Source organism: Anomaloglossus baeobatrachus, chromosome 10 (genome assembly GCF_048569485.1).
Source record: "Anomaloglossus baeobatrachus isolate aAnoBae1 chromosome 10, aAnoBae1.hap1, whole genome shotgun sequence".
NCBI lineage: Eukaryota > Metazoa > Chordata > Amphibia > Anura > Aromobatidae > Anomaloglossus > Anomaloglossus baeobatrachus.
The window spans coordinates 51,487,456-51,515,311 of record NC_134362.1 but is presented as its reverse complement, the minus strand read 5'-3'; the positions used below and the strand labels follow the sequence as shown (position 1 = coordinate 51,515,311).

Below are 27,856 nucleotides of genomic sequence, written 5' to 3'. Positions count from 1 at the left end.
AATGCATTCTGGAGGTCTTTCAGCTGGAAGACTGGCAATGGCCAAGGCTGCACGTGATAATCTCCAGTCGTAGAAGTCACCCTGCTCAAGATATAAACAAGCGCTGCGTAAAACTGTCTGCGGCAGATAAGCGGCGCACGGGTCACTCCGCAGCAGCTATAGACTTAACTAATCTCTAATCTGCTGTTCTTTGATATAAAAATGGAGCGGGCGAAGAGCTACGGTATATAAGTGATGCGATGAACCACAATTGTTTATACGGCACAAGCGTGATCCTTCTTCATCTCCCAGGAATTCATAATTATCATTGTTTTATAGTTTTCTGTTCCCGTGCAGTCTGCGTTTGTGTTAAATCTTAAAGAAGCCACATGGATTCCTTTAAATGTGAAGAATTTTCCACTTCAAAAATAAAGAAAACTGTGGAAGGTTCATAGCTGATTTTTTTTTTTTTTTTTTAATTTGATGAGTTTTTTCAATATGATTCTCCTTCATAATCTCGATGTCTCTTCACATTCTGAGCAGGAAAACCATTTACAGACAAGAATTTGTAACACTCATCTACTTTGCTTAGTATTTGCATCCATCTTTTACCTACATGTTTTATCCATGTTTTTGTAAAGAGGGACTATGAGGTAGCGGAAATCGGAGCCCCTAAGCTGACCCTCAGACTAGGGGACCATGTACTATCACTATTCTCAAAGATACCCCTAATGGTGGGGATGTCTGAGTCTCCTTCCTGACCCTGCTCCTGAGCAGCCTTGATCTTATATCCCCTCCCCTAAGCGGGGCCGGGAAAGGAGTGTGATTTCACCCACAGAAATAGGAAACCAAAACTCTGTCACACAGCACACATACACAGAGGTATAAAACAAACATAAACATAACAAACATAAGGAGGAAAACAATAGCAGGGTGGAAACAAAAAAACGACATGTAAACTCCACAACAACACCTCGTAACTCTTTCTACAGCAAGTCTGGGACACGACAACTCACAGACCAACACAGCATAAACTATAGCTGGCATAGGTAGATTTCCTCCAGCCTAAAAATGAGAAGAGCAGAAGTGATTGGCTTCCTTACAACATGTGATCAAAGAAGCCCAACAAGCAGGCTAGCAGGGGTTAACTCTTGCTAGCCTGTGTACGAATGAGCAGGCAGCAGGTCGACGCCTGGGTCTGCCTGAGTTGATCAGAAACACCAGAGAAACCATTGGTCAGAGTGTCATGCGGGCGTCACACGGGAGAATAAATCGCACCCGCCCCCGTCGTTTGTGCGTCACGGGCAATTAGTTGCCTGTGCCGCACAAAGTCGTTTACCCCCGTCACACGTACTTACCTGCCGGACGACCTCGCTGTGGGCGGCGAACATCCTCTTCCTGAAGGGGGAGGGACGTTCGGCGTCACAGCGACATAACACAGCGGCCGCCCAATAGAAGCGGAGGGGCGGAGATGAGCGGGACGTAAACATCCTGCCCACCTCCTTCCTTCCGCATTGCCGGCGGGACGCAGGTAAGCTGTGTTTGTCGTTCCCGGTGTGTCACACGGAGCGATGTGTGCTGCCTCGGGAACGACGAACAACCGGAGCACAGAAGGAGGAACGACTTTTTGAAAATGAGCGATAGGTCAACGAGCAACGATAAGGTGAGTATTTTTGCTCATTCGGAGGTGTCACACGGTACGACATCTCTAACGATGCCGGATGTGCGTCACGAATTCCGTGACCCCGACGACATATCGCCCGATATATCGTAGCGTGTGACGCCCGCATCAGACTCTGCAATGTGAACGATGTCATGACAGTTGGCGAGATTTATGCAAAACTCCATGTGACAGTGTTCATTGATAGTGCATCGACCCATTAGGGAATCTCCACGCGTGAAAGTATTTGCAGCAGACATTTGTGCACAGAAGACATGTTTCTTGGCAGGAAAAATGCTGTGGAAAATAAACACCTTTTTTGCTGCTTTTTTCTTTATTGATTTGAATGGCTGAAAGGCACTGAAAGAATTGACATGAAATGCTTCCAATACACAAGAAAAAAAACTAAGTAGCATGTGCATGAGAATACATAAATTTAATTCACTTTGCTGGTGCAGTAAAACGTTAAAACGCTGCGTGTTTATGCAAAAAAAAAAAACACAGCAAAAACGCAACATGTGAACAAGTCTTTAGGGTTTATAGACATGCTCACGTTTGTTTTTACATGGATTGACATTCCCAAAAAAGTCTAAAGCCGCTTTACACTCTGCGACATCGCTAGCGATCGCACCCGCCCCCGTTGTTTGTGCGTCACGGGCAAATAGATGCCCGTGGTGAACAATATCGCTGGTACGCGTCACACGTACTTACCTTCCAAACGACGTCGCTGTGGCCAGCGAACAACCTTTTTTTAAGGGGGAGGTTCGTGCAGCGTCACAGCGACGTCACACAGCAGGCCACCAATAGAAGCGGAGGGGCGGAGATCAGCCGCATTAACGACACGCCCACCACGTTGCCGGAGGACGCAGGTAAGCTGTTGTTCGTCGTTCCTGGGATGTCACACGTAGCGATGTGTGCTGCCTCAGGAACGACCAACAACCTGCGTCCAGAACGAGCAACGGTATTTGGGAAATGAACGACGTGTCAACAATCAATGATTTGGTGAGTATTTCTGATCGTTAGCGGTCTCTCGTAGGTGTCACACGCAACGACATCGCTAACGACGACGGATGTGCGTCACGAATTCCGTGACCCCCAGCGATATCTCGTTAGCGATATCATTGCGTGTAACGGGGCCTTTAGACTTGTCCATTTTCAATCTAATGTGCGGATCAAACTTGCCTACTCTAGTTAACTGAAAAAAAAGTTGTGTCCTACTCATCTCCTGTACCTGCGCTGCCGCGGCTCACATGGGGTTGTGACGTCACGCGTGCCCTGCATCTAATCAGTGCCGGCTTCCTTCTCCCCACCCCAGGTTCGGTGGGTTTCCTGATGAAGAAGTGAGGAAACACTTCAAAACAAGTAGAAATAAAGACCACCTATATATTATCAATCAGTAATTTGGACCTTCGTCATTTTACAGCAGCGCAGATGTGTTCTACATTTTATCCTGGTTCCCAATTATCCTGTTGCTTTTGAGTGCGTGGATTCTGCAGCAGCTGAATTACGTTTTTACTACTGGTTGTGTGTCACACAGCCCAACAAGGTGAGCGCACAGCTCTGATCACCTCTGATACGTTATTTGGGTAAGAGCCTCTTGCGCTTTTTAGCCACAGCTTTTCTCTTGTGTTTATACACAGCAGCCAATCAGAGGAGACAGATCAGCAGGGAGGAGGGGAAAGCAGCAGTCTGAACCAATAATGAAACAGAGGTGTGTCCCAGACTACCTGCACATAAACTGTAGTCACAGTATTGAGTTGCCTAGCATTTTTAAGCTTGACTAGAAAGTCACTTTAAAAATTCCCACAAAATTGTCCCCTTAAATTGTCGGATGGAACATACCACTCACTATAAACAAGAATACCATTATACTAAATAGTTTAGCAAGCATATATATCTCCTAGCTGCAGGTCAGTGATTTATGGGCGGCCAACATGCAGTCACTCAGAAGTCTCTTCCTCACTGGAGATGGTCTTGACTCCGGAAAGGCTGACTATAGGCCCTACCATCGAACAACCAACCATCCCCCACCCACCAGGGTTCTTACCTAAAACAAATACAAAGACTGCGTGACGTTGGATATTAAAGGCCACAACAGCCCCCGTTTATTAAGGCCAAAACATAAACAATATACAAACATTTCAAAACATACATTGAAGAACATCGGAAAGATGAAGGTTGACAAGACCGTACAATGCAACACCGGCTCCACCACCTGCCCTCAGCCGCACCACATCGATTCGAGGGCACCTAGCCAAATGTTGCCCACCCCATGTCCCACTGAGACTCAACCCATCAAGGACCCGAATCACCAATTACTAGGCCCCCAATACACATAAGGTAAAAGCTGAACAAACCTGCCATTTTTGGTGGTATCGGTTGACCACCTCATGGTCCTGGGGCCTCTCCACATGTCCCCTTCTCATAATCTGTTGGGGACAAAAGGAATGGATTCTTGGAATTCAATCTTTTAATCCTTTTATTTGGCGGGGAGATAAGTTAACAGATGATTTTGACAACAGATTTCTCATAGAGAGCACAGAAATACCCAGCCAAGTGTTCCTGCACATGGAGGAGTCGGGAGAATTGTCTAATGCATATGACCTTCTTGAGGCCAGGTTCGGATTACCATATTTGATGTCCCGTATAAATGCTGTGATACCCCTACCAACTGCGGGTCTCCTGATCCGAAATAACAGCCTCATAGTTTATATATGAGGTTGTAGGTTCTTGTGAAGAGACCTGTGCTCAGTCGAAGCATTGTAGTCTATACCAGGACCATGAAATATGGCCGTCTGAACTATGCTCTACTCTATTAAATTGGTCCTTGTGAGTTGGGTAGTATGGTAGTTGGGCGTATGATAGTAAGGAGCCCGAGAACTTCTGGTTATGTCACTGCTAGCTAAAGTAATAGAGTATCACAAGCTATTTTGGGGAAATAATTCCAAATAAAATTATTAAATCCTGTACTTATCAAATTTGCTTGGTGACAGATAATCCATGACCAAGTCTATGACCAATGGGATTATCATAAGTGCACACTGTTTTACTGCTCACTCTGCGCCATAGTGCCGGTCAGATGGCAGGTCCCCGGCGGAGTTACACCAGAGCCTCTTGTTTAGCGCACTTCTTAAGTTCTGCCATCAGGTCACAGCTTTACATACAGATCTTCAGGAACTGATAATATCGATGATGGCAGCGTTTCTGATCATCGACTCTGTTCAGGATGATCTGTGAAGTCAAGAGAAGACTCACGCGGTGCTAGGGGCGATTTATAAACCTACATAAGAGATTATACCGTTGAGTGCGGTGCTAGCGTTTAGCCTTGACAGGCTCACAAAGTCAATTAGTGTATGTTTCCTATATATCCTCTGTGTGGGTGTTTTTGGGCTTTTAAATGCAGGAGGCATGAAGGTGACTCTGATCTGCAAGATTTATAGGGTAGGCTATTTCAGCCAAGGAGGAATATAGCACCAACATATTCTGCAGCCTGTGCAGGCAATGGGGCAAATTTATCAATATCGAATTCTTATGGTCATGAGTGTATCTTGCTCGGGGAGACCCCGGGTGAATCTGGTATCAGAAGGTCACATCGCCTTGCCACTGGCAGGTTCATTACTGTTATTTGAAAACATCTACTTGCTTGTGGTGCTATATGGGTTAAGCAGCCTTTCCTGCCTGGCTGCTGGCTGTAGCTTCCAATCTCAGGTGCGGCTCTTTGAGCCCTTTCACTATTTAAGTCATGTGATCTGATCACATGATGCCTCTGATAGAAATTGAATTCTTCATTTCTATGTGATCCACTTAGGAAGGAACCTCCTCCGGAAGAAGTCTGTTGGGTTGTGTGCAGCAGTGGTGTTTGCTGTACTGAAGCCATCTGGAGTGTTTTTCCTTTGCATGTCTATTTCCCTTATTTGTATTCCTACCATTGCGTTTCTGTATTGTAGTGGCAAGACTAGTTATCTCGTCGGCCTGCTCACTAGCTAGGGTAAGTGTAGGGCCAGCTGAGAGCCTAAGGTATCCGGCTCGGTGACAGGTGGCAAGAACCTGATGCGGACACTAGGGAGCTCAGCAGTCAGCATGAGGTGAGTTCAGGAGGGGTCCTCTCACCCCTCTCCCTGGCGGCAGGGACCCCAGTGACCCCTGTGTTCCCTGTATGCTGTGATATCTTTTAAGGATATAACATTGATACAGTGCAAATTTAGATTAGACTAAGCATTACGCACGTGCCTAGCAGGTTTTACCTAGTACCTGGTGAACCACCAAAAGAGGTTACAATACACAGGGAACACATGAGTCATGATACAACGGAGATCCCTGCTGCTAGGGAGTGGGGTGAGGTGGCACCTTCTGAACTCACCTCAAGCTGACTCCTGAGCTCCCTAGTGTCCCTATACAGGTTCTTGTGTTCGGGTGAACTCTTAACCAGAGGTCACTTGTTGCCTACTGCCTGGCCTAATTGGTGTGGATGAACTGCATGCGTAAGAAAATCACGTCAGACACAGTCGGATGTGAAATCTCTTCTTGATCACAGTAGAAATGGCAGCCAAGAGAACAGGAAAGACCATGCGGCCTATGATATAGTCTAGCCAATGGGGAGATCCGTGTTGATGCTGATGGACGGGTCTGACTTCGGTGGATGAATCCATGGTGTCATCTGATCTGTGGGTTGGTCCTCTAGGTTGGCCAGTAGGTCTTTTTTCCTTATATGCTGGTCTTCTTACATCTGGACATTCCTTGCATTCCAGGCAAGGTGTGGAGAACAGGAGAAGGTGCTCATCTTCAAATCTGTGCTATGTATGATCTGAAACCTGAATTATGTAAGGCAAATTGACATATTTCCCACAATCCCTTGTCAAGAGGTTAATTAAGTATTTAATGGAAAGGCTCTACTCAACACTTGCAACCTGTCGCCGAGCCGGATACCTTACTCTCAAAATGTGACATATCAGATTCGTTCATGCTGACTGATAAAACTAGTATATTTTTTTTACTGTCTCATTAAAGGCCCCGTCACACACAGATAAATCTTTGGCAGATCTGTGGTTGCAGTGAAATCATGGACATATTGTTCCATTTGTACACAGCCACAAACCTGGCACTGATTGTCCACAATTTCACTGCAATCACAGATCTGCCACAGATTTATCTCTGTGTGTAAAGTGGCCTTTACACCACCTACTACCTGTAGTTGGCTTATTTTGTGTGCGCTAAAAGTCTGTTCCTTTTTTTGGCATACCATGTCACACATTAGCATGGCTGCTGGATGAGAGCGTTGCAAACCTCCCATTACCTGCGCCATCCCAAACGCCTTTGCTGATGAATCGACCGTCAAGATGTCTGGCATGATGCATGCATATCATCCTGGAAGTTTACTAATCAGAAGAGGTAGGGGGTTGGTAATGCTCTGGTGCGGTGGCCACACACTACTGATGAGGCTGCTGGACCAGGGTCTTGCCAAAATTTTTGCTCAACTAAACAATCAGCATGTCAGTGGAAGAGGAAGGAAACCAGAGTGCACATACAAAAGTCTCACAAACATGCGGGAATACCGGGAATACTTCATGCAAATTGTGCCTTTTGTCCGATTCCAAACTTTGCAAACATCTCTCAAGACCAAAAGTGTCACTGATACTAGACCAATAAAGCCGCTGGGTACTACTTCTTAAGTTACCGTATATGAAAACATAGCTTTCTTGACACTAATTGACTTAACATTGCCGAGAAATTAAACTTTTATGCATATTAGCATATGCTTTGGCTTTTGTCACTTTTCACTCCCCAACACCTTCCCCTTAGTGTTGATTAACTGCATCAATATTCTGCAGCATTAACACTGATATCCTGTCAATCAACCCCAAGGTTGGGGAGGGTTTAGTGATGAGAGCCAGGGCTCTTGTGTAGCCTGTGAACACCCATTGCACACTTGCTACTTTGCATATCAAGATTTTGGACACAGCGTGTTGTCGCTGAGTCCAAAACGCTGCCTTGTACAGTAGAAGCACAGTGGATGGGATTTAAAGAAATCTCCCGCCCACTGTGCTTTTATCGCAGAGTAAACTGACCTGCGATGGAGCTTTCAGAGCCCCAGGTGGTCAATTTGTTCTTGTGGAGATGCAATGCAAGTGTTCTCGGGGGGAGAACACAGCGAAAAACCGCTGCACCCTGATCGTGGGCACAGATGCTGCATTCTCCTGCGGAGAACACTTGAGTCTCCTCAAGAGAAGACACGCTGCGTCTAGACCGCAGCATGTCTGGATCGTTGGCACGTGTCCTGACAGTTACTTTCTCGGCAATACTGTTTCAGCGGCCACAAAGAAAAGTATGTATTCACATGTTCGCATTATTATGGGTTTAGTATGGAGCAATCTTCTTGCAGATTCCCTGTAAATTAGTCATTTGGTCAACTTCCTTGGCATGTGCACATGGAGATTTATTTTTTTTTTTAGGTCAAAAGCTACAATTTTTATAGTAAAAACGTCTTCAGGAATGCTCCATCTTGTGGGAGTTCTAGGAGACAAATGTTATTTCCTGAAGCAATGTTGAAGAGTTTTTCAGTTTATTTTGGAGAGGGTTTTTTTGCAGCCTTCTGATTTGGAGCATTTTCCATTAGAAGACTTTTAAAAGAAGCAACATGCACTCTTTTCCAACCAGGTATTTTTGAAAACTTAAAGAGGTTGTCAACTACTGTTACATTGGTAGGCTATTCTTAGGGGTACTTTGCACGCTGCGACATCGCAAGCCGATGCTGTGATGCTGAGCGCGATAGTGGCTGCCCCCGTCGCAGCTGCGATATCATTGTGATAGCTGCCATAGCGAATATTATCGCTACGGCTGCTTCACATGCACTCACCTGCCCTGCGACGTCGCTCTGTCCGGCGACCCGCCTCCTTATTAAGGGGGCGGGTTGTGCGGCGTCACTGCGACATCACACGGCAGGCGGCCAATAGGAGCGGAGATGAGCGGGATGTAAACATCCCGCCCACCTCCTTCCTTCCGCATAGCCGGTGGAGGCAGGTAGGAGATGTTCCTCGCTCCTGTGACTTCACACACAGCGATGTGTGCTGCCGCAGGAACGAGGAACAACATCGTACCTGTTGCTGCAGCGAAATTATAGAAATGTCGTACACTACACCGATGATACGATTACGACGCTTTTGCGCTCGTTAATCGTATCATAAAGGATTTACACACTACGATATCGACAGCGACACCGGATGTGCGTCACTTTCGATTTGACCCCACCGACATCGCACCTACGATATCGTAGTGTGCAAAGTGCCCCTTAGGATAGATCATCAGTGTCTGATCGACTGGGGTCCAACAACCAGCAACCCCGCCAATCAGCTGTTCTAGGTTGTGGGCAGCCGGAAATGCTAAGTAACGCTATCAGAAGACGGGGCAGCGCCGGAACTGAGCATTTCCAGCTGCCTGCTGCCACCACCGTGACTGAGAACAGCTGATTGGTGGATGTGCGGGGTGTTGGACCCGAGCTGATAGGACATTGATGACCTATCCTAAAGATCAGCCATCAGTGTAAAAGTAGTGGACAACCCCTTTAAGTTTTGAAAACTACCTGCCTGGAAAAACGTTTATGCTACTTCTTTTACAACGTCTGTAAGCCCTGTGCGCACTAGCCGGATTTTCCTGCGGATTTTCTGCATGTTTCGCTGCAGAAAATGTTCTTAACCTTTCTGCAGTGATTCACCAGCAAATCCAATGGGAAAAAAAAATGCTGAGCGCACTAGGCGGATTTTGACAGCTACATGTTTTGCTGCGGAATTCCCGCAATTGCATGTGACTTCTTTTCCGCAGGTAGCTGCGGGATTTCACTAATGTAATTGTGAAATCCCGCAGGGAACAACCCTCGGCAAATCCGCACCAAAACGCAACAATCCGCATGCGGATTTCGGTGTGGATTTTTTGCGTTTTTTTACCACAGGTGCGGAAATCTTTAAGAGCTTGTGGAATTTTCTTAAGAAAATTCCACTTTCTAGTGCGCACAGGGCCTCTAAGTAGAAAAAAAAATGCTCAAAACAGAAGGAAAATGAATAGGAAGAGTTTTTCAAGCCTTTTTTTTTTGCCTTTTAGAGCGGATCCCAAACTCCTCCAAAAAAATTCTGTTTGCCCATAGCTTTTGAAGCTGAAGCCGAGTGTGTACACCGTCGGCATAGGTTTATTCAATGAGTCCATTGAGATATATTCACCTCCGTGTGTGTTGGGTACCGGTGAGTATCAGCCTGAAAGTTGGTCGATACCGATAAATACATTTATTCTTCCTTTGTGCCGGCAAAGGTAGTTATTTTTTTATGCAATGCTGTATTTATCTGCAGAGGGAACCTATAAAATACCGTAATCTAAGCTCGGAGCCCTGGTGGTAATTTTATTATGATCATATCTAGTGTTAATAAAGTTGTTTTTTTAGCAGCTGGTCATAGACATTGGGCGCCATCACCTGCCATTGAGCACCGAACAGCCACATAAATGACTAGTAATCGTAGGAGATGCGCCAGCCCAGTGACTCGAGAACCAGAAGACGTCTGTCCGGCAAAACAAATAACCATCAGCCGGCAAGGAAGGATTAATGAAAAGTTTACTACCTTCCAGTCGAGAAAGGAAAATACGTTTTGTGCTTTTTGTGATCGGTGGTTTATAGTAGATATTTTTTTAGATACTGTGGAGGAACGATGGAGTATTGATAACATTTTTCCTCCGGAGACGAGAGAGAAAGGATTTTCCAGCCTTGTAGACCTTGTTCGATTTCCATCAATATTCTAAGTTATCGACTCTTCTACGATAAAAAGAATTTCCCTTATTATTATGAACTTTATATACAAAAAAAAACCAAAACGCAGTGTAGTCTATTATTGCTTTTTATACATTCATACATGATCATTGATATATCCTTGCACTTAAGAAAGGCTACGCAAATCCTAAGGAATAGAGTATAAGGACGCCGGAGCCGACTGCTGGATGCAGCACCCGTAACACAATGTGCGGATAATGACACACGTCCACATGATCATATACAGCATGACTATACGCCATTGTGATACTGCGCTTCTCCAAGGATCTGCAGACTGTAGCATGTCTTTTAATGGAGCAGATCCTCATCCGTATAATGAAGCATGAAAAGCTCGGTTATAAAGGCGCACTTAGTCCTTCTCCTCGGATATATTGAATTTTGTAAGGATGGATGAAAAGTAAAAAGCTGTATAGTAAATTACTATATTAAACAGGAGAATACCAATACCGCTTCCAGTTAAATTGCACCGCCGAGAAAAGTATTTGACCCTTTTCGGATGGCCCGCTATTGCATATTTCTCACACTGATTGATTTCTCATCATTATACGAGATGTTATAAATGTTATATGGGATGAAGGGAACCAGGCGGAGGATAATTTCACACCGCGTTTTAGCTTTATGTGCCGTTTCCAGAGGCTTCTATCGAAAGCCCAGAAAAATGTGATCCTGACTGAGCCACAATGGCTCAGTCTATTGCCCTATTGTGTCCGGCATAAAAAAAAAAAGTCAATACTGCAAAAAAAGAAGGTAAAATGGATAAATTTGCAGATTTTGCTTTCCATTTGCCTGGTTATACTCAATGGCTCCATCAGGCTTCCGTGTGAATCACATTTTTCTAGGCTTTAGATGGAAGCCTCAAAGGAAACTCAAACACGACTTTAATTAATAATTATAATAATAATTTTATTCATTTATATAGCGCTATTAATTCCATAGCGCTTTACATACATTGACTTTCCATTTATCCGTGCCTTCCAGAATAGTTTTCTTATGCCTCGATATCCATATACCATCAGACTCTTTTTTCCCAGTTTCTACTTCAAAATTGGTACCCTGGATCAAGAAACACACCTATAGTGTTTGACCATCACGCTCCGTAAGGGTATATGAACATGTTGTCTTTTAGTCGCTGGCATATCCGCTTAGTTTTTGAAGCAAAAGATGCTTTCGGTCAATACCGGATGTGTTTTCCCCAAAGCGAGTTTTCTGACTTTGTTTCGCCGACATTTTTTTGCAGCGGCTTTGTCACTGGAATTTTTTAGATTCCATATATAACTTCCAAGCCACCAGAAGAATTGACCGGTCACTTCTTTTAGCTGCTTTACGGTTTTTGAAGCCTCAAGCAATATAATGAAGTGGAAAAAAGACGCATGTTGTTTTGACATCGCTATCCATATATTCATTTTTACTGGAATTTGTTTTAGAGGTTTTTCAGGTGGGTTCCAGGTAGAATCCACCTGAAAAAGTCATTGCACACACCCTAAGGGGTACTTTGCACGTTGCGACATCGCTAGCATCGGCTAGCGATGTCCAGCGCGATAGCACCTGCCCCCGTCGCACATGCAATATCTTGTGTTTGCTGCCGTAGCGAACATTATCGCTACGGCAGCATCACACGCACTTACCTGGTCGGCGACGTCGCGGTTCCAGCCGAACAATCCCTCCTTCAAGGGGGAGGTGCGTTCAGCATCACCGCGACGTCACTAAGCGGCCATCCAGTAGAAGCGGAGGGGCGGAGATGAGCGGGACATAACATCCCGCCCACCTCCTTCCTTCCGCATTAGCGGCGGGACGCAGGTAAGGAGATGTCGGTCCTGCGGTTTCACACACAGCGATGTGTGACGCCGCTGGAACGACAAACAACATCGTACCTGCAGCAGGAGCGACATTATGGAAATGAACAACGTGACACAGATCAGTGATTTTTGACTGTTTCACGCTCGTTCATCGTCGCTCCTTGGATTTACACATTGCGATGTCGCTACCGGCGCCGGATGTGCGTCACAACAACCGTGACCCCGATGATATTTCAGTAGCGATGTCGCAATGTGCAAAGTACCCCTTAAGGTCTGGTGCAATAGCTGGGATAAAGTCATGCACCATATTCCTTCTGGCATTTCGCTGCCACAACCGAGGAGAAAAAAGGTGAATAGCGTTAATAAGCATTCATCACAACACGCTATTTTAACATTTTTGGTATGAGGACCAAGGTGCTCACAATGAATAAAGCCATAGGCCTCCATTGACTTGATGAAGAAAGAGTGGCCTAATAGGGTTAGTATGTTGGCGCTCCCCAACGTCCCTAGATGGGTCCTTTCTCCCATGCGCAATCACGTGCCTAGGCCTTAGCTGACCCTACAGTTGCCCTGACTAGTGAGCAGACCAACAAGACATTAGTCTTAATACTGATATAAAGACAACACAAGAAAGGGGAGATAGAAACAGCAAAAGAGTTCAAATTCTTCTCCAATGAAGGACTCCACCGCATCCACTGGAAAAAATAACCACAGCTTTCTCCAGAGAAAACTCCTTCACAGGTCAGCATAGAATGAACTATAGCTGGCATAGGAGAGAATATTGAGTGGGTTTGTATAGCGGAAGGGAGTGGCAGCAGCTGAGATTACATCTAGATGTTAATCACATCAGGATAGAAAAGGAACCTTAACTACTTCAGCACCAAATGGAATTAAATAAGCTCCTAAAAGATGATCTGCGATCGCCTAAACGCTGTGATGTTCTGATCCCAGACCCCCTCATCCACATGATTTTTTTTAATAGAATGTAACACATTTGTGACCAAAATACACCCAAAAATTTAAGTGTAACGTGAAAAAATGTGGAAACGTTCACAGGGTTTGAATACTTTTTTAAGGCAATGTAGTAAAGTATGCTGCCTGCAATAAAAAAGGATTTTGAGTTAATGCTGTATTTTAGAAATGAGCTTACAGGCATCTCATCCATGTGAAAATGTAAGTAAAACCATCCCGTTGAGGGATTTTGCTGTAGTTTTTCATGCATACAATGGTTGTTTCACATCCAGAAGAACTAAGTAAAATATTATTGAAATATGGTATACCTATGTGGATACTTCTAAAGATATCTAGAAAGGTCAGCAAAGACTAAAGTTTGGAAGGGAGAAGACATTGCTAAATTGGAAGGTTTATGGACAATTCACCTTGACATTCATATTCGGGTTTTTTTTAATATACATCTGGCTTTCAGAAACGAGGGAGGGAGGGAAAATCAGAAGGAACTATTGGATCAATTATTATTAGGTCAATTTTGATGTTGATCGTCAGACAGTGAATATCTGCATGCTACATTCCTCTGTCCAGCTATGGGTGGCTTTACATGCTGCGATATCCGGCCCGATATCGCTAGCATGACACCCGCCCCCATCATTTGTGCGCGACGGGCATATCGCTGCCTGTCGCGCACAAAATCGCGCACCCCCGTCACACATAGTTACCTGTCCTTCGACGTCACTGTGACCGGCGAACCGCCTCCTTTCTAAGGGGGCGGTCTGTTCGGCGTCACAGCGACGTCACTAAGCGGCCGCCCAATGTAAGCGGAGGGGCGGAGATGAGCGGGACGTAACATCCCGCCCATCTCCTTCCTTCCGCATTGTGGCCGGAGGCAGGTAAGGAGATGATCCTCGTTCCTGCGGTGTCACACGTAGCGATGTGTGCTGCCACAGGGACGAGGATCAACTTCGCCCCAGCGACAGCAGCGATAACTGGCAGCGGACCCCCATGTCAACGAGGAGCGATTTTGGACGTTTTTGCAACGATCCAAAATCGCTCCTAGGAGTCACACGCTACGACATCGCTACAGCGGCCGGATGTGCGTCACAAAATCCGTGACCCCAACGAGATCGCTGTAGCAAAATCGTAGCGTGTAAAGCCCGCTTATGGATGCTGTATGGACACAGCGGTCAGAATTCATCCACTAGTTGTGTCTGGCTCCCATATAGAATAGGAAGCTGGATACATATATCCTATTTTTCGGTTTATAAGATGCACCGGATTATAAGACGCACCCCAAATTTAGAGGAAAAAAAGGGGGTCTGTCTTACAATCTGGTGGTGTCTTACCGGGGTGGGGGATATAAGTTTTGATCACGTCACCAATTTTCTAAGTAACTATGTTTCTACTCTATAAGTGCTATTGACATAAATGTCTCACCAGATATCGGTAACAACCCATCCAATCCACACAGGCAAATTAGTCAAACCATAGATGTCCATGAATTTAGTGATGTATGATAATGAGAAATGTCACAGGGAAATGTATTGAACACCCTCACTGAAATTTATTTAATACTTCATACAAAAGCCTTTGTTGGTGATGAGGGCTTCAAGACACCTGTATGGAGAAACTACTCACATGCATTGCTCAGGTGTGATTTTGGCCCGTTCTTTCACACAAACACTGTTCAAATCCTGCGGGCTCCTTCTATAAACTCTGAGGTTTAGTTCTTTCCATACATTTTCTATTGGATTCAGGTCAGGTGATTGGCTCGGCCATTCTAGCAGCTTTATTTTCTTTCTCTGAAACCAGCTAGGAGTTGCCTTGGCTATGTTTGGGGTCATTGTCTTGATGAAATGTCCACCCTCGTTTCATCTTCATCATCCTGGTAGATGGCAGGAGATTTTTATCAAGAATGTCTCGGAACATTTATCCATTCATCTTTCCTTCAACTATATGAAGTTTGCCAGTGCCATATGCTTAAAACAGCCCAATAACATGATGTTCCCACCTCGAATCTTCACTGTTGGTATGGTGTTATTGGGTGATATGCAGTGCCTTTTGACCTCCAAACATAGGCCAAAAGGCTCAATTTTGATCTCATCTGACCAGACTATATTCTCCCAGTATTTTACAGGCTTGTCTAAATGTTGTTGAGCAAAACATAAGCACCTTTAAGTATGCTTTTTGTCCAGCAATAGTGTCTTGTGTGGTGAGCGTGCATACAGGCCATTGTGGTTGAGTGCATTACTTGTTTACTTTGAAACAATTGTACCTGCTGATGCCAGGTCTATCTTTAAAGCCTGCTTTACATGTTACGTTTCAGCATACAATATCGTATGCGATTGTACACGCCCCCATCGTATGTGCGGCACGTTCAATTTGTTGAACGTGTCGCACAAACGATTTTTTACAGTCACACGTACTTACCCTTCCATACGACCTCGATGTGGGCGGCGAACGTCCACTTCCTGGAGTGGGAGGGACGTTCGGCGTCACATCGACGTCATGCGGCAGCCGGCCAATAGAAGCGGAGGGTCAGAGATGAGCGGGACGTAAACATCCCGCCCACCTCCTTTCTTTCGCATTGCCGGCGGGAGCCGCGGGACGCAGGTAAGCTGAGTTCATTGTTCCCGGGGTGTCACACACTGCGATGTGTGCAACCCCGGGTACGATGAACAACCTGACATTCAATTTTTAGGAATTAAACGACGTTCATGTGATGAACGTTTTACCGTTTTACCGTTCAATCGCAATCGCACGTAGGTTTTACACGCTACAATGTACCTTAAAATGCCGGATGTGCGTCACTTACGACGTGACCCCGCCGACACATCGTAAGATATATTGTAGCGTGTAAAGCGGGCTTAACTCTCCTGAGTTGGTCCTTGGCTCTTGGACAACTCTTATCACAATTCTTTTAACTCCTCTGTCTGAAGCCTCGGAGAGAGCATCTGATCGTGGATGATTTATGGTGAAATTATGTTCTTTCTACTCTCGGATTATGGGCCCAACAGTACTTCGATAGTTTAAAAATTATTTTGTAACCAATGCCAACAATCAGGTTGCAAATTTTGAGATAGCTCACTGATTTTACCCATCATGAGATGTTTCTTGTATGGCATGTTGGTAATGAGACACCTTTGTATAAGCCATCAGTTGAACCAGCCGATAATATTTTTCAATAAGTGGCAGGTTTGTTTACTAATTACTGATAGATTATTATATAATTTATGGACATCTATGGTTTGATTTCTTTGACTTTGTGAATTGGACTGTTGTTACCGACATCTGGTGAGAAATTCATGTCAGTAGCACCTTCAGAAATAGAAAATTGGTGGTGTAATCAACATTTATCTCACCCTCTGTGTATATATATTTATATATATATTGAACAAAAATGTCAATGCAACACTTTTGCTCCCATATTTCATGAGCTGAACTCAAAGATCTGAGACTTTTTCTATACTGTATACCCAAATATATATTGTTCCAAATTTGTCTAAATCTGTTTAAGTGAGCACTTCTCCTTTGCGAAGGTAATCCATCCACTTCACATGTGCGGCATATCAAAATGCTGATTAGACAGGATGATTTTTGCACAGGTGTGCCTAAGGCGGGCTTTGCACGTTGCGACATCGCAAGCCGATGCTGCGATGTTGCACGCGATAGTCCCCGCCCCCGTCGCAGGTACGATATCTTGTGATAGCTGGCGTAGCGAAAATTATCACTACGCCAGCTTCACATGCACTCACCTGCCCTGCGACCGCCGCTCTGGCCGGTGACCCGCCTCCTTCCTAAGGGGGCGGGTCGTGCGGCGTCATAGCGATGTCACACGGCAGGCGGCCAATAGCAGTGGAGGGGCGGAGATGAGCAGGATGTAAACATCCCGCCCACCTCCTTCCTTCCGCATAGCCGGTGGAGGCAGGTAAGGAGATGTTCCTCGCTCCTGCGGCTTCATACACAGCGATGTGTGCTGCCGCAGGAACGAGTAACTACATCGTACCTGTCGCGGCAGTGGCATTATGGAAATGTCGGAGCCTGCACCGATGATACGATAACGACGCTTTTGCGCTCGTTCATCGTATCATCTAGGATTTACACACTACGATATCGCAAGTGACGCCGGATGTGCGTCACTTTCGATTTGACCCCACCGACATCGCACCTGCGATGTCGTGGTGTGCAAAGCCGACCTTAGGCTGGCCATAGTACAATGCTACAGATGTCACAAGTTTTGAGGGAGCTGGCAATTCGCTGCTGACTGCAGGAATGACCACCAGAGCATCTCCAAAGGCGTTTCAGAGAATTTGGCATTCAACCAGCCGCACAAGCGCAAGCCACATGTAAACACACAAGTCCAGGACCTTCACATCCAGCATATTCTCCTTCAAGATTGTCTGTTGCAGTAGCTGTCCAAGGGGCTGGTCTCAGTCGGTGCACAACCAAAAAATTTCTGCACAAACTTTCAAAAACTGTCTCAGAGAAGCTCATCTGCTGCTTGTCGTTCTCATCGAGGGGTGGGTTGGTGGGTGGAGGTGGGGGTCTCCACCTGACTGCAGGTCGTTGTTGTAACCAACTTGAGTGGGCAAATGCTCATATTGTATAGTGTCTGGCATGTTTGAGAGATATTCTCTTTATGGATAAATCCGGGTTTTCACTGTGCAAGGCAGATGGCAGACTATCAAATAGTGGTCACACCAGATACTGACTGGCTTTCTGCAGCCCCCCCACCCCCCAAGACCTCTCAATATTGTAAGACTGCACATATTAGAGTGCACTTTTAATTTTGGCCACACAAAGGCGCACCTGTGTAATAATCATGCGCTGTCTAATCAGTATCTTTATATGCCACACCTGTGAGGTCGATTGATCCTCCCAGCAATGGAGAAATTCTCACTATCTCAGATTTAGACAAATTTATGATCAATATTTGAGAGAAAAGGCCTTTTTGTATATGGAAAAAGTCTTAGGGTACGTACCCATGCCCGGAATCCAGACATACTGTGTACTGGACACAGCATGTCTTCTCCTGTGGGGCCGCGAGTGTCCATGCCCACGATCAGAGTTCGGGCCACTGTTGACTTTAGTTCTATTCTCCGCAGCATAAATCAACATGCTGTGGCTCGGAAAGTCACACTGCAGGACAGATTACGCTGCAGATACTTGTACTGTATAATGCAGCGTTATGGACACAGTGAAAACACAGTACGTCCAAAACGCTTTGAACCCTGATTGTGTGGACGTACCCTTAGGCGGGCTTTGCACACTACCACATTGCAGGTGCGATGTCGGTGGGGTCAAATCGAAAGTGACGCACATCCGGCATCGTATTCGATATCGTAGTGTGCAAATCCTTTTTGATACGATTAACGAGCGCAAAAGCGTCGTTATCGTATCATCGGTGTAGTGTCTGACATTTCCATAATGTCGGTGCAGCGACGGTACGATGTTGTTTCTCGTTCCTGCGGCAGCACACATCGCTGTGTATGAAGCCGCAGGAGCGAGGAACATCTCCTACCTGCGGCCCGGCTACTATGCGGAAGGAAGGAGGTGGGCGGGATGTTTACGTCCCGCTCATCTCCGCCCCTTCGCTGCCATTGGCCGCCTGCCGTGTGACGTCGCAGTGACGCCGCACGACCCGCCCCTTTAGGAAGGAGGCGGATCGCCGGCCAGAGCGACGTCGCAGGACAAGTGAGTGCATGTGAAGCTGGCGTAGCGATAATGTTCGCTACGCCAGCAATCACAAGATATCACTGCTGCGACGGGGGCGGGGACTATCGCGCTCGACATCGCAGCATCGGCTTGCGATGTCGCAGTGTGCAAAGTACCCCTTAGATCTTTGAGTTCAGCTCATGAAAAATGGGGGCAAAAACAAAAGTGTTCTGTTTATATTTTTGTTCAGTGTGTGTATGTGCCAGCAGCCGGCGCTGCTCGGATCCGGGCCTTCTGTGGGTGGCTCGAGGGTCCCCGGACCCGGGGGTCTTGCAGTCACTTCAATTGAAAGGGGCTTGTGTTTGTTTGGGGATTTGAGTCTTTGTTTCGTGACGCCACCCACGGTGTGTGGTGAGAAGTGGCACCACCGCTGCAGCTATATGGCACCACGGGGCGATGGTAGCGCATCAAGTTCTTAACCCCTCCGTGGGTAGGGATGGTGGCCCCGGGACCCGGTGTTGGTCAGGTAGGTGGACAGGGCGCCGACTGCAGGGATGGACCGGATGGTACCGGTGTACTCACTATTCAGATCAAAGTCACCCAGAGTCCTGATAGTAAATCAAAGGCGGATGACGGTAACCTCTGCAGGGGTGTGCTCGGGTCCCACACACGGATGCACAGCCAGGGGCCCTTCCTTCTACACTCTGTGTCTGTCTCTCTCTTGTCTGGACTAGTCCGTTTGAATGGCCTCCGGATTGGGTCCCTCTCCTGGCACCGGCGGGCTACAACCCTGTCCCGGTCACCTCAGGTTTCCTACTGCTGGATATCCGTCGCCTGTGGCCCTCACAGCCACCTAGTCCGGTAGTCCAGGGCCCCAACCCCGGCTATCACTTTCTCCGGGGAGCTGCAAGCCTCCCCTGTCAGATTTCCACTGACCACAGCACAACTGAACTAAATTCTGCTCTGTCACTTCCTTAACTCCTCTCGCCCCCTCCCTTTTCCTGGGGAGGGGGCGAGTAGGGCCTGATTGGCTGGTGTGCATCTGTGTGAGGACTGGGTTGGTGCCAAGGAGCAGAATGGCCTGCACTTTGCTGGATTTCTGCAGGCTCTGTGACAACCTGGTTTTGCCAGGGCATCACATGTGTGTGTATATATATATATATATATATATATATATATATACACACAAACACACACATATGGAGGTGTAAGTCTAAAGTAGTAGAACCGAGCTATTCAGGAATCACAACTTAGAACCCTAAGCCCCTCTGTTCTTAGAATGAATTACTTAATATACTAATGATATATTAATTCAATACTTGAGAGACCATTTTCCTTACAGATCGTGAAAATAAAAATTCAGTGTGGCAAATATGCAGTGAGATAGGGCAGCGCCGCGCAGCCTTTACCTCCACACTAAATCACTTTACAGTAAATTCGGCTTTAATACTATTAGTTTATGTTTCGTCTCTGCCGCTGTAAATAAAGCATTGCATATGACATGGGCATTTCCATTGGGAGCGAACAGACGAAGACCAAAACGATATTTCCATTCTTCGCCCCATTCAGCGAGGTGCACAATAGAGCTCAGGAGACGAGAAAGGAAAATAAACAAGCTGTTTATTCTGTGATCTGGGCCGGATGAATGGAGACACCATCGTGCATTGTATCCCACTTATAGGCAGTGTACATCGTAACGCACAATGCAGCCCAATGAGTTTCCCATTGTCCACGGATGGAGGGTGAAGTAAAAGATGATCTTGAGCGATTCACAAGACGAAACATTTCTATTTTGTGATAAGATGCAGATGGTGGTTTGATGGGATGGGATTTACATTGCGTGGCCAGAAGTGCGCTCAGGTACCCGATTCACATTAAACAATACCAGTGTTATTTTTGTCCGTAGTTATAAAGCTCCATGTGAAGCTTTTCCAGCAATTCTGCACATTTTCTCGAGACTCTGTATAAACTGAATACATCAAAGTCTGGACTTTTAATCCCCCATTGTCTCATCTTTGATCCCTGCCCATACGCAGAGCTCAGCAGCCGGCCAGCTGACTCTCAGTAACCGTTAAGTCTTTCTTAAAAATGGCGTAATACATTTTAGAAACAATTAACCCATAGTTCCTGTTCATATATCAGCAGAAGTGAGCTGTGCGCGCCGCGTGGCCTGACAATGGCTTGGCCATGCTGCACTGTGTGCCGAAAATAGAGAGGGCATGCTGCCCATTGATCACCGGAACCACAGCACTTTGATGACCAGGCCGGAACGCAGGAGCATCGAGTCTCCTCATCTGTTGATAGTTTCTTCACATAGATAGAATATTATCCTTATCATTTGTTTTCTGCTCTTTCCTGAATTATAGCTGTTTGATTTATGAACCTGATTGTATGTAACGTCAAGAATATGTTAACCTGAGAAAGCTAGAAGTTTTATCAGGCTCTCTTATCTTTAAAATCTCGCGCATGCGCAGTGGCACTATCGCGGGACTGAGCACTGTTTTCAAATCGCGAGCGCCGGTGATGTTATTGCGCAGGCGCGAGATTATGGGCGGGTACATGGATGACGCTGGTGATGACATTGTCATCATCAGCGTTATCCAAGTACCCGCCCATAATCTCGCGCCTGCGCAGTATCACTGGCGCTCGCGATTTGAAAACAGTGCTCAGTCTCGCGATAGTGCCACTGCGCATGTGCAAGACTTCAGGAGCACTGAGTAACATGAGGGCGGCAGCCTCATCTATATAAATGAACACTGGAGAACGGTGAACAGCGGCAGGAGGGGGGATAACAGACGAAATACAGCCCGCCCACCGGGCCAGCAAACCTCATTACCATAGCAAAAGGTAATATTTTATAAAGTTGTCATGTAGGTCTGAAAGGGGGGCCAGCAGCAAGATGAACCTTTCTAGAATGCAGCCCAGGAGCTGCATAAGGGGATTCCTTTAGTTTAATAGCGAAAATTCTGGTTACAGGTTCCCTTTAAAGCCCACTTTACACGTTGCAATTAGTTGTACAATCGCATTTGCGATGTGACACGCCCAGGTTGCATACGGGATCTTATGAGATTGCACGTAGGTCGTTCATTTGCTGTCACACGAGCGTTAGTAGTCTATGTTAAATTGGTCAATTTTGTGTGCGATCCTTTAGATCATGTGTTCTGTGACGCATGCATTGGGCACCTATTTTTTTTTTTTTTTATTTATTGACTTGCCAAGCGTGTGTAATGTGTAGGGATGCGTTTTTACTATGTCATCTGCCATTCAGCTCTGCTACATGGCCGCTAACAGCAGACACAGACAGCCATGTAGCAGAGCTGAATGGCAGATGACAGCAGACACAGACAGAGCCGCACTGTCAGAATGAACTCGGGTGAACTTCACCCGACTTCATTGTCATGCTGCGGCTCTGTCTGTGTCGCGCCCTGATTAGCGGTCACCAGTGAAGGACTCACCGGTGACCGCTAATCTCCTAAGTTACTGAAGTTAGCAGCCCTCTCTCATACTCACCAATCCCCGATCCCCGGCACTGCACGGCGTTCACACTGCTCCGGCGGCTTTTACTGTTTTGAAAAAGCCGGCCGCCCATTAAACAATCTCGTATTCCCTGCTTTCCCCGCCCACCGGCACCTATGATTGGTTACAGTGAGACACGCCCCCACTCTAAGTGACAGGTGTCACACTGCACCCAATCACAGCAGCCGGTGGGCGTGTCTATACTGTGTAGTGAAATAAATAATTAAATAATTAAAAAAAACGGCGTGCGGTTCCCCCCAATTTTAAAACCAGCCAGATAAAGCCATACGGCTGAAGGCTGGTATTCTCAGGATGGGGAGCTCCACGTTATGGGGAGCCCCCCAGCCTAACAATATCAGCCAACAGCCGCCCAGAATTGCCGCATACATTATATGCGACAGTTCTGGGACTGTACCCGGCTCTTGCCGATTTGCCCTGGTGCGTTGGCAAATTGGGGTAATAAGGAGTTATTGGCAGCCCATAGCTGCCAATAAGTCCTAGATTAATCATGTCAGGCGTCTATGAGACACCCTCCATGATTAATCTGTAAATTACAGTAAATAAACACACACACACCCGAAAAAATCCTTTATTAGAAATAAAAAACACAAACATATACCCTGGTTCACCACTTTAATCAGCCCCAAAAAGCCCTCCATGTCCGGCGTAATCCAGGATGCTCCAGCGTCGCTTCCAGCGCTGCTGCATGGAGGTGACCGGAGCCGCAGCAGACACAGCCGCTCCGGTCACCTCCACGCAGGTAATGAAGACAGCCGCGCGATCAGCTGCTGTCACTGAGGTTACCCGCTGTCACTGGATCCAGCGGTGGCCGCGGGTAACCTCAGTGACAGCTCAGCTGATCGCGCTACTCACCTCAGTTGCTGCGTGGAGGTGATAGGAGCGGCGGTGAGTAGCGCGATCAGCTGAGCGGTCACTGAGGTTACCCGCTGTGGAATTAACAGCACTGTATAAGTGAATAAATATTATTATTATATGTTTTTTTGTCTGGTGCACACTACATCTGATCATGTTGTTGTTACCCCCCCCCCCGACCCCGATACAATCCGTTCAAACACTGCAAGCGGCTCAAACTGGGCTGAGCGCTGAGCATCCCCGAGTACAGCGATGCTCGCACGAGTGGTTTGCATATATAAAGCATCAGAACGCCAAACTTGATTTCTTTTATTTTTTGCAAAGTCTGTGTTGGATTTGCTCATCTCCAATAGGAGTTAAGGCCGCTTTACACGCTGCGACATCGCTAACTATCGCGCCCGCCCCATTGTTTGTGCGTCACGGGCAAATCGCTGCCCGTGGCACACAATATCGGAGGTACGCGTCACACATACTTACCTTCTTAGCGACGTCGCTGTGGCCGGCGAACCGCCTCTTTTCTAAAGGGGCGGTTCGTGCGGCGTCACAGCGACATCACACAGCAGGTCTCCAATATAAGCGGAGGGGCGGAGAGCAGCCGCATGAAGGTCACTCCCACCTCGTTGTCGGAGGACGCAGGTACGGTGTTGCTCGTCGTTCCCGGAGTGTCACACGTAGCGGTGTGTGCTGCCTCAGAAACAACGAACAACCTGCGTTCCAGAAGATCAACGACACTTTGAAAATGAACGACGTGCCAACGATCAACGATGTGGTGAGTATTTTGGATCGTTAGTGGTCGCTCGTACGTGTCACACGCAACGACGTCGCTAACGAGGCCGGATGTGCGGCACGAATTCCGTGACCCCAGCGATGTCACGTGTAACAGGGCCTTTACTCTCCTACGACAGATGATGTCTGGGGAGAAAATAAGATTGGGCTTTTAAAATTTAAAAAGGACCTTTCATTTCCTCAAAAAAAAACCCAACTAGTTAAATACCTTATAAAATGTTTGAGTTCCCCTGTTTTTTACTTTTTATTTTTCCATTTTGTGCTGTGTTACTCCAATGCAGAGACATTCACCTTGTTGTTTTGGGAGCGCAGTATGGGAAATCTCTGCAGTGTGGTCCAACCAGGCGTTTCTTCAGAGTCTTCTCTGGGGGCGTGTGCTTTCACCTCTCCCTCCCAGACGCTGCCAATCACAGCTCGGCAACTGATGTAACAGTTGCAGGCGCTACTCTGCTGTGATTGGCAGCATCTGGGAGGGAGGAGTAAAAGCACACGCCCCCAGAGATGACACTGAGGAAACGCCCAGTTGCACTGCAAGCAGAGATTTCACATACTGTGCTCCAAAATCAACAAATGTGAATTTCTCAGTATTTGAGCAACTCAGCGCAAAATGGAAAAAAGTGTCGGAGTCAAGGGAGCTCAGGGATCTTTACAAGGTATTTATCGCAAATGTTTTAAAGCAAGTGGGAGGTCCTTTTTAAATGTCTGATCCTTTTATTTAAGAGAAGATAAGCCCATGCCAGATGCTTTTTCCTCTCTCCCCATTGAATGCATGCAGGGGCAGACATATCATTGGTGCAGCCTGTGCAACTGCACAGGGGCCTAGGAAGTTAGGGGGGCCATTTCTACCCCTAAAGCATATGGAATTGTGTATTATGATGAGGGCCCATATATTGTTCTTGCACAGGGGCCCTTTTCTGTCTGTGTCCGCCAGTAATGTGAATGCTCAGCTGAGCCAAGCACTTGTGTATGGAGGATTGAGGGGGAAGACTATTCTCCTTATGGAGACGTGACAAACCAGTCTGGCTGTCAGTAAGAGGACTTAAAGCTGCAAGGCCCCTCTGGGAATTATTAAAATTGTCCCTCCAGTGAGAAAGGAGACAAACTCTAGCGCCACCTATTGGAAGTAGCAATCCTAGATTTCAAAAATGGCTTTTTAAACAAGCCTTTTCATAAGACTTAGGATTTATTGCCAGATCAGAATCCCAGTTTGAATACACAGTGTTTTGTGCCCCTTGTCAGTGCAAAGTGTGGGTATCTGATCTGGCTTATGAGAAGCTATGTGGGGACCCACAGGGGCATTGCAGCAATAAGTCCCCTTACTGACAGCCAGACTGGTTTGTCACGTCTCCATAAGGAGAATAGTCTTCCCTGTGGTCCCCACATAGCTTCTCATAAGCCAGATCAGATACCCACACTTTGCACTGACGAGGGGCAATCACCCCAAAACACTGTGTCTGCAAAAGTGGGATTCTGATCTGGCATATTTATCCTAAGGGGTACTTTACACGTTGCGACATCGCTACCGATATATCGTCGAGGTCACGTCGTTAGTGATGCACATCCGGCGCCGGTAGCGACATTGCACCGTGTAAATCCTAGGTGCGACGATGAACGAGCGCAGAAGCGTTCAATATCGCTGATCTGTGTAACGTCGTTCATTTCCATAATGTCGGTTCGGCCGCAGATATGATGTTGTTTGTCGTTCCTGCGGCACCACACATCGCTGTGTATGACAATGCAGGAACGACAAACATCTCCTTACCTGCGTCCATCGGCAATGCGGAAGGAAGGAGGTGGGCGGGATGTTATGTCCCGCTCATCTCCGCCTCTCCGCTTCTATTGGCCGACCGTTTAGTGACGTCGTGGTGACGTTGCTGTGACGCCGAACGCACCTCCCCCTTGAAGGAGGGATTATTCGGCGGTCACAGTGACGTCGCCGACCTGGTATGTGCGTGTGAAGCTGCCGTAGCGATAATGTTTGCTACGGCAGCTAGCACCAGATATCGCATGTGCGACGGGGGGTGCTATCATGACGCACATCGCTAGCATCAGCTAGCGATGTCGCAGCGTGCAAAGTACCCCTTAGGCTAGGTTCACACTTCTGTTAAATTGTATCAGTCACAATCTGCTGCTCTGGTAAACAGCGGAAACCGTTTAGCGGATTCCGTTGTTCCCATAGACTTGTATGAGCGGCGTATTGTGACTGATGATGCTGCGTTGCATCCTCCGCCCGACTGATCAGTCGTGGAACGACTGACCGCGGGGCGGAAGGAACGCAACCTGTAACGTTTTTTGAGCAGCGCAATTCTACGGATTGCGCTGCGCATGCGCTCTCTGGCTCCCTGCACACGTAACCAGGATACACATCACTTTACTAAGCAATGCACTTTGGTTAGTTACCCAATATTTACACTGGTTATGTGGCGCCCCTGACCTGGTCAGGCACCACTGAGTACTGCACCCATGCTGGGGACAGTACAATACAGGTAATCCAGAAGGCTGACTGGGGTGTGGTACACAGGCGCATAGTGACCAGGTCTCACACATGTACCTTTGAGAGGACCCCTGGGGATCCCAGGAGGGGGCAAAGCCTATACCTCCACTGGAATAGTGGCAGGGGGTCAAAAGCCTCCATCTCCTCTCAAGGGGTGTGGTGGAGAGTCTGGTTGCTAGGTGGCGTAGGCAAGAACAGGAGAGGAGGAGCAGTGAGTCAGTTAGAGGAGAACTCCAGAGGGCTCAGTGAGGAGCAGACCTGTGGGGTTGATGCTGTCTAACAGCGCCCGCGCAGTGGCTACTGACGGGGGAGAACGGTCAACTAGGAGTGCTACCTGAAAGCCAGCTTCAGCTAGAGAGAAAGCACGGAGTGGGAAGTAAGGAGACTGCTAGAGAGCACCAGGCCCAACCGGGCGGCAGATCCCGAAGCGAAGATAGATCTAGCTTTCTTCTGCTAAACCTGCCGGTGTGGGGCTCTCAAAGCCCACACCACAACACCACAAAAGCCGCAGCCACGTAACCGCAGTGAGGGCCCATAGGTCACAGGAGGCAAGCAGCTGGAGTGGCCTGGTCCGGGGAACAAGCAAACGGCAAACAAAAGGGGGAGAGAGGCTGCAGCATCTTCCCTGGGTGACCCCCATAGGGACTCAAAGTCGGGGTCACCCCAAACCACCAAGGGCTAAGGAAGGCGAGTCAGTAGTCACCCTCATAAAGTCAGCCTGAAGGATACCTGGTTCCCACCTGGTTCATCTCAGCTACGCCCGGGCTACTCACTCTGCCATCAAATGTGAGTAAAGCCCTTGAAAGACAGTTCTGCCTGTGTGAGTCATTCTGCGACTTGTGGTACTACAAACCTACACAGGGCCCTGGGGCTTGCCTCACTCTCAGGAGGCTACTACATCCGACTGCACCCACCATCAGCCCCAGGCGTCCCCTAACCTGCAGTGGCGGTCCCCACTGACCGCAATACTGAGAGTGGCGTCACGATCAAAACCGAAGATTCCCTACCTGTGACCAGCACCAGCTACGTGGAGTCCCTGAAGGTATGCACCGATACAACACCCGAGGGGCTTCACATCTGGCGTCACGAACAGGATAAGGACTAGACCTGTTCAGACAGGTGACCATGTGCCTGGGCGGTCCGCTTGAAAAATTGGAAGCGCCGCCATATTGCCACCATGAAAAGCGCGCTGAAAAACAACAGCAGCCCGCGCTGGAAGAAGTTACCGCCCACGAAGAGGTGTGGCTACCCAGAGATCCCCTGCAGAGTTCTGGCCTTGCCAGCTATGAGAGTGGAAGCGTCCGGAGACGGCGGAGCAGAAGAGAAGCCAGCAGCTTGCT

General features: G+C 47.3%; 2 protein-coding genes across 4 annotated transcripts in view; one reads left to right on the top strand and one right to left on the bottom strand.

Moving 5' to 3' along the window:
• Window positions 1-27,856, bottom strand: part of MACROD1 (mono-ADP ribosylhydrolase 1) — a 1,024,390-nt gene that overhangs the window by 440,252 nt on the left and 556,282 nt on the right. The gene's annotated exons all lie outside the window — the stretch shown is intronic.
• Window positions 1-27,856, top strand: part of FLRT1 (fibronectin leucine rich transmembrane protein 1) — a 293,497-nt gene that overhangs the window by 236,949 nt on the left and 28,692 nt on the right. The window lies entirely within an intron of this gene.